Source organism: Anas acuta, chromosome 1, assembly GCF_963932015.1.
Source record: "Anas acuta chromosome 1, bAnaAcu1.1, whole genome shotgun sequence".
Classification (NCBI taxonomy): Eukaryota; Metazoa; Chordata; class Aves; order Anseriformes; family Anatidae; genus Anas; species Anas acuta.
Window position 1 is genome coordinate 21,603,704 of NC_088979.1, and position 12,344 is coordinate 21,616,047.

The 12,344-nt window shown below is 47.9% G+C and overlaps 1 long non-coding RNA gene across 1 annotated transcript; it reads left to right on the forward strand.

Annotated features, from left to right (window-relative positions):
• The first annotated feature begins 628 nt into the window (after positions 1-628).
• On the forward strand, positions 629-8,835 carry LOC137851228 (uncharacterized). Its single transcript, XR_011093085.1, has 3 exons — positions 629-934; positions 2,081-2,238; positions 3,665-8,835. It is a non-coding gene; the product is annotated as an uncharacterized lncRNA (long non-coding RNA).
• The last annotated feature ends 3,509 nt before the right edge of the window (positions 8,836-12,344 follow it).

Consider the following 12,344-nt stretch of genomic DNA (forward strand, 5'->3'; position numbering starts at 1 on the left):
TTGCTTCCCAATGCATTATTCATTTCTCGACCATCTGAAAATGTGGCATCCTTTTATATGCTCGCTGTTCCTAGCCCTGTCCATTGAATCACGAGGCAGGAACGCACGCACGGTGCCATTAGAGCAGGTCCACACGTGCACACCCTGCACGCCTGCTCCTTCCATTTATTTTGTGTCGTGAAAGTGAAGGACAGCAGCAGGACCCTCGCTTGGGTGGTAACACAAGCTAAGGAGCACCACATCCAATAAAACATTGGGTGGCAAGCACCCAGCCTGCCCTTGCATGTAGGATCCAAGCAGCACAGCTGGGCTGGGGAAGGAGGGCTGTGCTGTGCTGGGTTGGGCTATGTCACTGACTCTAGAGGCAGTCAGGGTCTTGCAGTCCTGGAAAAGTGAAATGTTTGCTATTCTCTTCAAGTTAGGCATCATAACACGATGGCTGGACTCAAAGCATTCCCATAGGATGCATAAGAACTAGCGTACATAGCAGCTCCTCCATAGTGGCTCCAGCAGCTCACCAGTCCAAGCTCCTCCATAAATATACTATTTAATATATATATATATATATATATTTTTTTTCTCATGCTGCATTCCCAATCTTAATACAAGGCCAGGAGGAAAAAAAAACAAAAAAAACAGTTCTTACATCTGAAAAGATTTCAGGATTTTGCAATTTAGATTCCTTCTGACAGAGTGATGTGAACTGCAGATGACATTTTTAACCCTGCCTTTCTGTTTGCACACAGATGCTGTTCTCTGAAGAGAGATGCTCATACACTCATGCATCTTCTCTTCCTGAAAGCTCAAGCTGGCTGTCAGCAGCCCAACACCAGGGACTGGTGGTGTTTGGAGCGTCAGCTCTGGCTGGGGACCTGAAAGCAGAGACCAGTGCTTGGCATCTCTGACAGCGATCCTAAAAGGAGGTGATGGGCATGTGAGTGGGTCTTGGGAGAGACTGGCAGAGGGTGAACACTGGATGAACAGAGCAAGTAGAGCTGTTCTTCCTTGTTCTCCTCTTCTGGCTTAGGAATAGTGTTTGTGTGCATTCTTGCACATGTTTATATTTATATATACATTCCTGTTTATATATTCATGCTTGAACACAATTTTCCATTTTTTCCATTGGAAAAATGCCCATATTTCCAATGCAAATTTAAGCTGGAGGTTGCATTACCCTCTTTGCTTTTAACCTGATATTTTAATTATTTTTTTTTATATCTAATCCCAAACTGTGGAAGTCATTATCACAGGATAAGTACAAAAAGTACCTTTCTGTTTCATTTAAAACTTACGCACACCTAGCTGGTCTTTGAGAAATAGCAAATAACCATTCTTTTTCGTTGTTGTTGTTTTCTAAATGCCATTCATAATTTAACAGTTCGCTGTATTCCCCTTCAATCATGCTTTCTGCAAACTTCAGCGTCCTCGTTTTTGCAGTTACTTCCCCTAAAATGTCCTTCCATTCCTTTATTCCCCTCCCCTCGTTTTTTGTCAGCCCTAGCACACGCTTTCAAGACAGGAGACCAGAACTGCGTGCAGTGTTCAAGGTTTGAGTACATCTGTATTATGGCATAATGGTGTTTTCTATTTTGCTCTCTGTTCTTTTCCTAATAACTCCTGACATCCTATTTACCTTCTTGACCACCACTGAGTAATGAGCTGGTATTTCAGAGAGCTATTCAAAGATCTCTTCCCTAGTGATAATAGCTAATTTAGAGCCCATCACCGAGCATACATAGTTAGGATTGTTTTCCCCATGCACATTACTTTGCATTTATCAATGTTGAATTTCATCTTCCATTTTATCCTCAAAGTCACTCCAACAGCCTAAAATCCTCCTGCAGCTCCTTAGAGCCAGTTGTCATTGTTACTCCCCGACAATTTCGCAGCATCAGCAAACTTTTTCACCTCACTGTTCGCCCCTCATCCAAATCACTTATGAAGATGTTGGCCAGCGCAGCTCCCCGGTGGTTATCTCCTTCATTGTGACAAACGGTCTCAGCTTCTCCATCCTTTGTTTCATATCTTTTAACCACTTTGGATTAGTTATTAATCCTTAAAGGAGGATTTTTCATGACAGCTCCATTTCCGCGACAGCCTTCATGAAGGGCCTGATTGAGAGCTTTGTGGAAACTGGAAAAGAAGTAATAGCACAAAGCTCCTTGTGCACGGAGGAAAAGGTCCTTATGGAAGTGGGCAAAGTTCCTACTGACCTCGTGAGTGTGCTAAAACCTGAAGGTAAGATGCAGGCAAAGGTGACATGAAATATCTAAGGCAGCTCTTTGGATTAAAAGACCCCCCGGGAACAGGGCTGTTCTCCAGATGGGGGAATCCCAGTCCTTGGAGAGCTTCAGACTCTGGCTGGAGAAGGCTCTAAGAAACTTGATTCAGCTTTGATATTGGTCCCGATTTGGGCAGAGGTTTGGATTGCATGGACTGGTGCTCCAGAGGTCTCATACAATAGCAGTTTTTCTATGATCCTATGTTTGTAAGCACACACGAGGGAGGTATGTGTTTGTACAGGGTGTTGTAGGCACTCCAGAGTCTAGACATAACTTTTGATTTATGAATGGAGTCTGCTTTTGACCTTCAGCAAACAAACAAGGGAAATTTATGCCTGTATTCCGTGGAAATAATTGGATGGGTGGAAAGGAGCTGAAGTGTATCTCTATTGCACGCCCTGTTCGTACAACAATTTTTGTATCCATTCCAGTTAGCTCCCATCCCAGCAAAAAATGGGAAAATTGTAAGTCATACTTTCAGTGCAAAGCCCCAGCCTTCTATCCACAGCGACTGCAGCCCCGGATATTTCATTTGTCAAGTTCTCCTGTTACTCTCCTGACCCAAGACCACGACAGTTGGTGTAACCTGCTGTGACAGCCCCCATGTGCAACCCAAATCACGCCTTTAAGCAGCACCTGGGTACAAAGCCATTCCACGTCCCTCATTTTAGACAGCAAATTGTCTTTGTCCCAGACGAACCTGATATTAATAGTCATTTATGACCGCAAATTATTGTAATTAGAGATGGTTTGCTATTAATGGGCTGTAAAAAAAAAGTGAATCACCGTTTAATTCAAGCTGCCATTTCGTGATTTAGCCATGACTTGCCTGTGTCCTTCAGGCCAGCGGGAAAGGTGAAGCAGGAGCTGCGCTGCCTCGGGAATGCAGCTGGCTCCCTGGGAGGAACTGGGGCTCCGGGGTGCAGTTCCTCACCCCGCTACACCTGGTAATGGAGAAGGTGATTTACTCCTTGTCTGAAAGGGCACAGCAATGTGAGCAGATAGCCCACCGAGGAAAGAGCTTCGGCTCCTCTCTGATGGATTATCCGTGCTCCCTGCATGCCCTACGTGACAAAAACTCCCCTTTGTGCAGTGCAAGAGCCCGAGCCAAGCTCAGGTAGCCGTGCACTGTGCTCCCCCTTCCTGCTCCTCCCCGGGGTCCTCTGCTTTGCTGCAGGCAGAGCTTTGCTCACACATCCCAGACCTGGAGTCTCGGGGGACAAAAATATATCCGTATTCGTCATGTTCTTCAAATAACTAAAACGCTCGCTTTTAGAATTTCACTTGCAGCTTTTGTTTTATTATTTGTAGAGCTTAGTTTACTTGGAGATAAAGGACCAAAACATCACAAAAGTATTTCTATGCCATTTTTTTCTCTTCAGTTTTCATCACAGAGGAAGGTGTGACCATGTACATGGCTTACTGCATTCTGACATTACAAGAAACCCAACTCCTTTAAGAAGTCATCTTACATCACTGGCAGCTCAACATAAATTGCACTGCTTAAGCTTGAAGGGAGGGTTGAGAAAGGTTGCAGTTATTGTTGTGAAGCCTTCTGTGGACACCTTGGTCCCCCTTTGGTCCCGACTCACGCTGCCTGGGGCTGTGACCTCTCCGAGCAGCCCCAGCAGCTGTTTGCCTTGTTCCAGCCTGTGCTGCACCACGCCACCCCTCCAGCTGTGCAGGAGCCGCCTCTGAGCTGCAGATCATCCGTGACAATCTCATCTGGTTTAAAAATAAATATTCTGCAGGTGTTTTGGAGGTGAGAGCAAGCACCCTGACCCAACTCACGATACGACTCCGGAGCAGCCACCCCAGAGCCAGGACGCGGCACAGGACCGGGCACACGAAGCAACGCTCTGCAGGGGCGAGGGGGAGGAGAGGCATTGCTGCTTTGCTGCTCTCCACAAACCACAGCCTTGTTTGGAGGCAGTTCTCCATCAGTCACTGCTCTCCTGCCCTCTGTTCCCACCCACCACGCTGCCACCTGTGCTGGCACGAGCAGCCAGGGAGCTGGCGGAGCTGAGAGACGGCTTTGCAGAGAGGTGGGATATTTTTCCCCCCAGGTAAGCACGGTGGTCCTGCTCGCCATATGTTGCACAAATGACTGAGGGCGGAGTGGAGCAGGAGCAATGCTGGAGGTGGGGTTGGGAGGAAATGCAGCCGACAGCCTTGTCCCTGGCAGTGTAGAAAGGTGTGCAGTACGGATATATTTGAAACACGTGGTGCAGGAGCAATCCCTGTGCCTGTGTGTGCTTGTAGCTTTCCTCTCCTCGCTCTGGGCCAAAATAAGTCAATGCTCCTGTCCTCCCCGTGAGCTCAGGGCACACACATGGCAGGTAAATTGTGCTGGGCTGGTGCCCCGTGACCACCTCCGAGCCCTTGGGAAGGGGATCGTCCTCATGCAACTCCCGTCTCACCCAGCACTGCCCTGAGAGTCTCTGGGACCAAATAATTTTACTGGGGAAGAGGCTGGGTCTCTGCATACAGCCTGGAGAAGGACACAGTAAGCAGCTGGTAGCATCCAGCTCTGCACCAGCATCCTGTGTCCTGCACCCCGTTAGTGGAAAAATCCTTAAAAATCCTCATTTCTTAAAATGGAGAGATTTGATGGATTTTTTTTTGCCAATAAATATGTAACGTGATGAGTTCGGTGTGACTTGGTTTGCCAGCACACCAATACTTTAATCTCTATGCTCACAAACTTCCATTTTCAGCAGGCTGCAGGTGGATTGCTTTGGGTTTTGCTCTGCTGCTTCCCAAGCCACCGTGGGAGCCCGCACCTTGGAGCAGCTTCTTTCAGGCGCCTTGAGATCTCATTGCCCAGATCTTAACGTGCTCACATCGGGGCTGAGAGCTCTCTCGGCCAGCAGGGGGAAAAGGAGAAAATTTGGGGGAGAAGGTGGGGATTTCTTCATCACCCCCCCAGCGCCCTGCCAAGGGGCTTTGGTGGTAGGGGCGGGAGGGAAGAGCCTGACGTAGTGATGCTACTGCCCTGCATTTCCTGCTAAAGGGTGAAGAAATGGGAAAAAATCTCTGTCCTGTCTTTCTTTGTGCCCTCACCAGTGTGCCTGTGGCTTTTCCACCATCTGCCTGTCTGCCTCTTCCCTTAACACACACACACAGATAAAAGCAGTTTTGGCAAGAGGCGGGCGAAGCCTCTAAATGCGTGTCCCTTTCCCTGCTTGGGTTTCTCCTTGCAAAACCAAAGTGTTAAGGTTTTTTTTTTATGAATATTGCATGAAACAAATCCTAAGGAGCATCGGTGGAAGAGGGAAAGAAGCAGCAGAAAGGCCTGCGGCAGAGCAGATGCGGTGCTAGACGTGGGTCTGGCTGCCTGAGGAGTGGCTGGCACTTTGTGGCTGGAGCTGCTGATCTGCAGCCTGCTCCCCCGTCATTCCCAGAGCTGGAGCTGACCTGGCACTGCCTTCACCGGGCAAAGACCAGCGTGGGCACCTCTGGGTTTTCCTCTCTTATGGCATGAGAAGGGTCATGTCTGAGGATGTCACCAGCTCCCAGGGTAAGGCTCTCAGAGAACCTCGCCAGCAGTCCTGCTTTCTCCAAAAATTTGCAGCATAGCCTTTATTTACAAAGCAGGCTGCACTAAAAAGGGCTGGAAAAAAAAATCAAACATTATTTAAGCATTTTCCCCATTGTGTGTGGTTTTTTTTTGATGCACACCCTAGGTGTGTGCTGAGGTTGGCTCCCCACCGACCTCCCTCGCCAGCCTGCAGGTCCCTGTAATAAACTCAGGGAATTTAAGGCAGATGGGAAGCTCGAGCCGCCCCGGCAGACTGCCTGTCTATCGCAGGCTATTACATTTCATTTGCTTACCTCTGTCTGGATCCCAACCGCTTGTGTGGGAACAGAGGCATCCGCCCTTGGGCTGGAGAGCTCTGTTTCCTTTGGCGCTGGGGGCTCGGGGTTAGGGTCCCTGGCTGGGGAAGGTCTGCGCTCCGTCTCCAAGCCCAGTCTGGGTGGCTGCAGCCTCGTTCCTCAGCTCTGGCTGTGACTTTCTCCTCTGCTTTGTGCCACCCGTTTCCTCTCTGAACACGTCCTTACAAACGGTAGCAAGGTCAGCTCTCGGTACTGAAATGCTTTCCCGTTTTTCTATATTTTTAAAATTATTTAATGCTTTGTCAAACTGCGGAGGCCAGAACTGGGTGGAGGATTCGTGCCACTGATGTGCCAGCTTCCCGGACCGACGAACGCGCTCAGTCCATCATAAGGACACCGAGCCCAACTCCCTCCAATGCAAACAGATGCGGCTCCTATTAAACTCGGTGCAAAAAACCAGAGGTGTAAGCCAGAGCTGAATTTCAGCTGGAGTCTCTTTATTCTGTAATAAATTACTAAATGGATTGTCAGATTTGATATTCGCTCATGAATGTCTAATTAAGGAAAAAGCAAACCCCGGCTTCATAAAATCTCTGACTGATAGTCCTAATAAAACGTCATAAATGCAATGAATGTTGTGATAATGCTTTTAGAGACTAATTGCCTTTCATTATCATTAGCAGTGGAACTGATCAGCACCCGGGCTGCAATACCACCGTGCTGTGGTGGCATCGCGGGTCCAGCATGGGGACCGGCCAGGAGGAGGAGGAGGAGGAGGAAGAGGGGAGAGGAAGGATGCAGGATGCTCCTGTTTGCCACCTTTCCTGGGGTCTGTCCCTGTTCCAGAGGCCACCATGCGCCCCCAGAGCTGGGACCCCAAGGGGACGTGGGGCACTGTGGCTGCTGCTGGTGGGTCTTATCCCCATCCCCAGGGAGTTCACCCCAAGTTGTCCCATGCAAAGCCTCATTTTCCTGATGCCCCTGTGCAGCACCAGCACGTCCTGGCCATGCAGGGGTTGGAGGCGGTGTGGGAATGATGTGTGGGCATGCAAATTGCTCCATTACGAGGCTGGCACCGAGTGCCAGGGCAGATGAAAGCTTGGCAGCCAGGGAAGCGCTCGGTGCCATCGCGGGAAGGTGAGCGGGAGCCAGGCAGGGCAGCGAGCATCCCTTCCTCTTCTTGCCCTCCGTGGGAGCCGGCCAAGGGAAAAACCGGGCCGAGACCCCTCCAAATTCCCCTGTCTGCCTACATGGTGTCTGCCATTACTCATAGCAAGGAGAAAGTTAGGATGGGACATGAATCAGCCCTGCTGGGGCAGATATTTTCCCAGCTCCCCCAGATGGGACACCCACCATCCACCCCCAGGACCCCTCCTCAGCCCTCACCCGTGGGTCCCCATGGCCTTGCCCCTCTGTGGGATCATTTAATAACCCGATATCCCCCTCCTTCCCTGCAGCTCTGAGTAGAGCCTTCTCCTTGGCTTTATTTATCACCTTGCTTTGTATTCCTTTAAACTCCAACAACACAAATCGAGGCAGCGCTGCTATTGTTGCCTCTAAAATGTTTACTCCTGGCTCTCTTTAGGACCTAAAAGGCTGAAAACTGCATCCTAATTGCCCAATTAGTCCTAATGCTGCGTAGTGTTGACTGTTTAGTTACCATATATTGTGTACAGAACTAATTGTGGTGAAAGTAAATGAATGTGAAGGAAACAAACAAGCTACTAGAAAATAATTACTTGGAGTGTTTCTTTTTAGTACCTGTACAGCAGATTTCATTATAGTCAACAGCTTCTAAAGCTGCTTGAAATAGCGGTATTTGTCATTTTCATAGAAACTTGATAATGACATTAATTTATCTTAATGGTCTGTTCTATTGTTATAAATAGTAAAATTAGCTTAAATTGTCTTGCTTTTGCTGGTTTTGGATGGCTCCAAAGGGCCCCACAACAGCAGATGAGTAGATAATTTGGTGTGCTTGACAGATTTCCAATAATTTGTTATGTGGAACATGAGGTAATGCTAGTACCATTAATGTTCATTTTCCTCTAAATTCATTACTGCCCTTTTCCCTTTTATCTTTTTTAATGTCTGGGCCATTTTTCTATATTTCAAGTGGAGCTACAAAGCCTATTCATATTCAGCTATAGTAGCTATTAACATTCTGCACATAGAGAACATCATGTAGAAAAACAACTCTTTATGAAATGATGAGGCTGGTGGCTATTTGTGCTGGAAAGTAGGCAAAATGGGTTGTTTGCTGGTATTAGGGATTGGCTGTAATTAAGTCAAATGTAATTTTAAAGAAATTTAAATGTTTTCATTTTTATAGCAAAGGTAAAACACAATTCAGGGAGATTCTAAGAAGGTGTAAATGCATTAATAAAAACTATTTTTCCCTTTTTCTGCCACTCCTGTTTAAACTTCACAGCGGGCTGTGTGCAGGGCTGTTTGTTCGCACAATATTTTCTGCCCAATTTGAACCTAATTAGTCTTGGGAGTGTATTAAAATTAACGGTACTTTCACGCGGGTTTGCTGATACGGTAGTGATCTGAGCAAACAGGAGAGCTTCCCATCGGCAAGGAGGTATTTTGGTTGATTTTCCTTTTCTTTAACTTTTCTGTCTACCCAACACCCGCACCCTCGCCCCTCTTCTGCCCAGGTGCAGGGACACAGAGGGATGGAAAGGGGACGAGTTGTCCCCTCGGTGCCATATCTCACTGAGATATCTCTGGGGAAATATCTCATCAGTCTGGAGCAACTTCTTCTGGGCACACATGGGCTGAAGACCACTGTGCCCAAGCCCATGCCTCAGCTCATCATCCCGGGCTCCTTTTCAAGACAGGGGAAAGAAATAGCTACGTCTACAGTGTGAGTCATCTGATTTATTTTCGACGACTGCATTAGGATGAGATGAACAGCACCTAAAAGTGTCAATTTCTCTCCATTAACTGGAAGGAGAGCCCGAGCTCCCTGGTGCAAACATTAGGGATCAACGTGATGGATGTGTGCCTGGGCAGGGCATCAGTGCCTAAAATCAGGGCTGGCAGAGGGAGAGATGCCCACGCCTGGCACATTATGGGTGAATTTCTACAGGTGAAATTCTCCTTCATGGAGAAGCTCATGGACAGCTCAAAAATTGCAGAGTCACAGCTGTATTTCTACTTCGAGGTATGAAAGTACAACATAATTACACCTTGTAAAGCCTTTCCTGACCTCCAAAACTTGTGTTTCTTTCAGTATTTAGGCTGAAGCCTAGTTCTGTTTTTCCCAAATGTCTATATTTTCTGTTCCTGTTTCACATAAATGAGTTTATTTATTTTTATTTTTAAAGATGTGCTAGCCCTATTTTTAAATTCTGAGGCTGTAGCTGTGCACTCTGAATTTTCAGAAAACTCCTTTTGTCTTGTCATTGCTCCTGCACTGAAAAATATATTGATTTGCCTGAGCATTTATACCTAAGATACCTGATATTCAGAGCTTCCAAAGACTCACCAGATGACAGTCAAGCACACCTAGATGAGGCTGGAAATGGGGCTTTTTTTCTGTTGTTTGGAAGTCTCTGTCACAACATGCCAGGTTTACTCTTTACCTCCTGGTTAAATTTGATCTGTGTGACATTGAAAAATCACACCAAATAAAGGGGAAGGCTGCACTGCAACGATGTGAGTTTGTACTCAGCCTTCCTGCCTCATGAGAAAGTCAATGGTTTTCATGAAAACGTCACCTTCGGTTCAAAAAGTGAAACCCCTTTGAAAGTCCAGGTGAGCTCTCCTTACTCTCCACCATGAATGAGAGACCATGGCAGAGCAACCCAGTGCATGAAGGGTGGAGCTGATGAAATATCCACCCTAAAACATTGACGATGTCCATCTGGCTTTTCATTTATTAAACAACAACCAAAGAACGAGTCACCAGCCTCGCATCGTATCCAATTTGGTTGGTTTTAGTGGCTTTGGTTGGCTTCAGTCCGTCAGGGAGCGAGTTTTTGTTTTAATTTTATTTCAAGGAAGAGGAAACTTGAATTCCCCAGCCATGAAAAGCAGCAATAGCTGAAGAGCTGTGGCCTCTTGTGCTAACAGAGCACAACGTGAGGCGTAGACAAGCTGTCATGGACAACCCTTGTCAATAACCCCTGCATGGTGCAGTCACAGAGCCCACGAGAAAATAACACCTGCAAAGACCTTGACATAGTCAAGGCATGCAGTGCAAGAGGGCTTCCACTTAGATTAGGTAAAAATGAGGGGAAGGAGAATAAGGAGAGAAGGAAGCAAAGAAAAAAATTAGTTTTTCTACCCACCCGAGTGATTTACAGCTCTGCGAGGCAGCAGAGCTATGCCTTGAGGAGCTCCTGTCAGTGGGAGCGAGCACATGAAATTCAACCTTCCCCAAGCTGGGCCACCCCACAGGCTGCAACCTTGTGGGCAATTATCTGCAATTTGGTACCTATAATGTACAGGTAATTATAGTAAATTATGTGGGTGATTTTAATTTATGGATAACAGATGATATCTAGATTGTCAAATATATTCATTACCTGTGAAATATACTAGAAAACCACCTACAATTTTCCTGTCCCATGGTTTTGACTGACTGCACGCCCTCCTTCCTGACTGCATCCAGTCTCACCTGCAGGCTGGGAAGCGGGGGTGATACCCAAACCAGAACTGGTGTGAGCACTGGTGTTGGAAGGGGCCAAGAGCCCCAGGTTGGGGCTTTTGGAGCAGACTGTTGGAAATCAGTCCCAAGAAACCTCAGGGCAGCTGCCTGAGGATGCTGTGGAGGGACAGCATCATGAATATGGCCATTTTCTGGGGGAGGATTTTCCTTTGCGTGTGTAGGGAGAAACTTCAGGGGGTGAAAAATATTTTTCGATGCTTGATGCGTCACTAGATTTCTGGCAGAAGCCTTTAGACAGACAAAAAAATCTCCCTGCAAATTTGAGTTGATTTCAATTGCAGCTCGGGTTGCTTCAGGCAGCTGAGATATGTGCCTGGAAAACGCAGCCCTTCCTGATGCTGTGGCTGTACCATGGGGCAGGGGAACAGGCATGTAAGGCAGCCGACAGCGTCTCTTTCCTCAGATCCTTTGGGATCAGTTGCAGCCCACTGGCAGCACTGCAAAATTTGCTGATGGTCATGGTTTGGCTGAGCTGAGTGCGAAATTGGGTGGCCGGAACTCAACAAGTCCGGGAATATTTGCTATCGTGCCCTGGCGTGAACTCCCACAAATACATTTTTTTGAGTTTGATGGTAGAAGCCATTTGGGCAGCTCAGGACAGGCTGTAGCTCTTTTCTGCATCATTAACTCCCTGCCTTGTTTTTCTCTTCCTGAAGTTCATCCAGGGCAGAGCAGACGGGTCACTCCCCCGAAGGCAGCGAGGGATGGGGGCACACGCCGAAATCCCCCGCCATAAAGTCACATCCCAGAGCTGCACACAGCCATTATTCCGCAGAGATGTGGACAAAATGGTTTTGCATCGTGTGAATTATTTTCCTATTTGAAACGCAGAATCTCTCTCAAATAGCTTTAAAACCCATCTCGCAGCGAAGCGTCCAGTTTGTTCCATTAACTACTCACGGAGTCAACTGGAGAACCACTGTTATTAATTTCAGGGGAAAGCTAAAATGCAATTCATTTTCTGTAATTGCGGGCCCATCACCTAAAGACCCAGGAAAAGCTTTTAATCCAAGGCATTTTTAGAAGGGTATGATTACACCGCATATCTCCATAAGGTGTGTAATTACCAGGGTGTCGACCGGCAAGGAACACAAAGAGCCAAACTTCGGGGGGCTCTACCTGATGGCACCCTCCTGGTGCTGTGGGGTGGGCAGTAGGGGACGGTGACACCCATGCGAGGGGCACTGCTCCCTTCTCATCCCTTGGGGCTGGATTTCCCACCCCCCCAGCCCACTGCCATGGCTTTGTGGCATTATTCCTTGTGTTGGTTTGGTCCCTGTGTGTGTGCTTGTGCCTGTGGGCACCCAGCAGAGGTTGAGAGACCTGGGGCTGCTCAGCCTGGAGAAGAGGAGGCTCAGGAGGATCTCCTCCAAGTCCCTAAAGCCCTGAAGGGAGAGTGCAGAGAGGCCGGAGCCAGGCTCTGCTCAGTGGTGCCCAGTGCCAGGACAGGAGGCCATGGGCACAGCCGGGCACCCAGGAGGCTCCCTCTGAGCACCAGGCAGCACTGCTGTGCTGGGCGGGTGACGGAGCCCTGGCACAGGCTG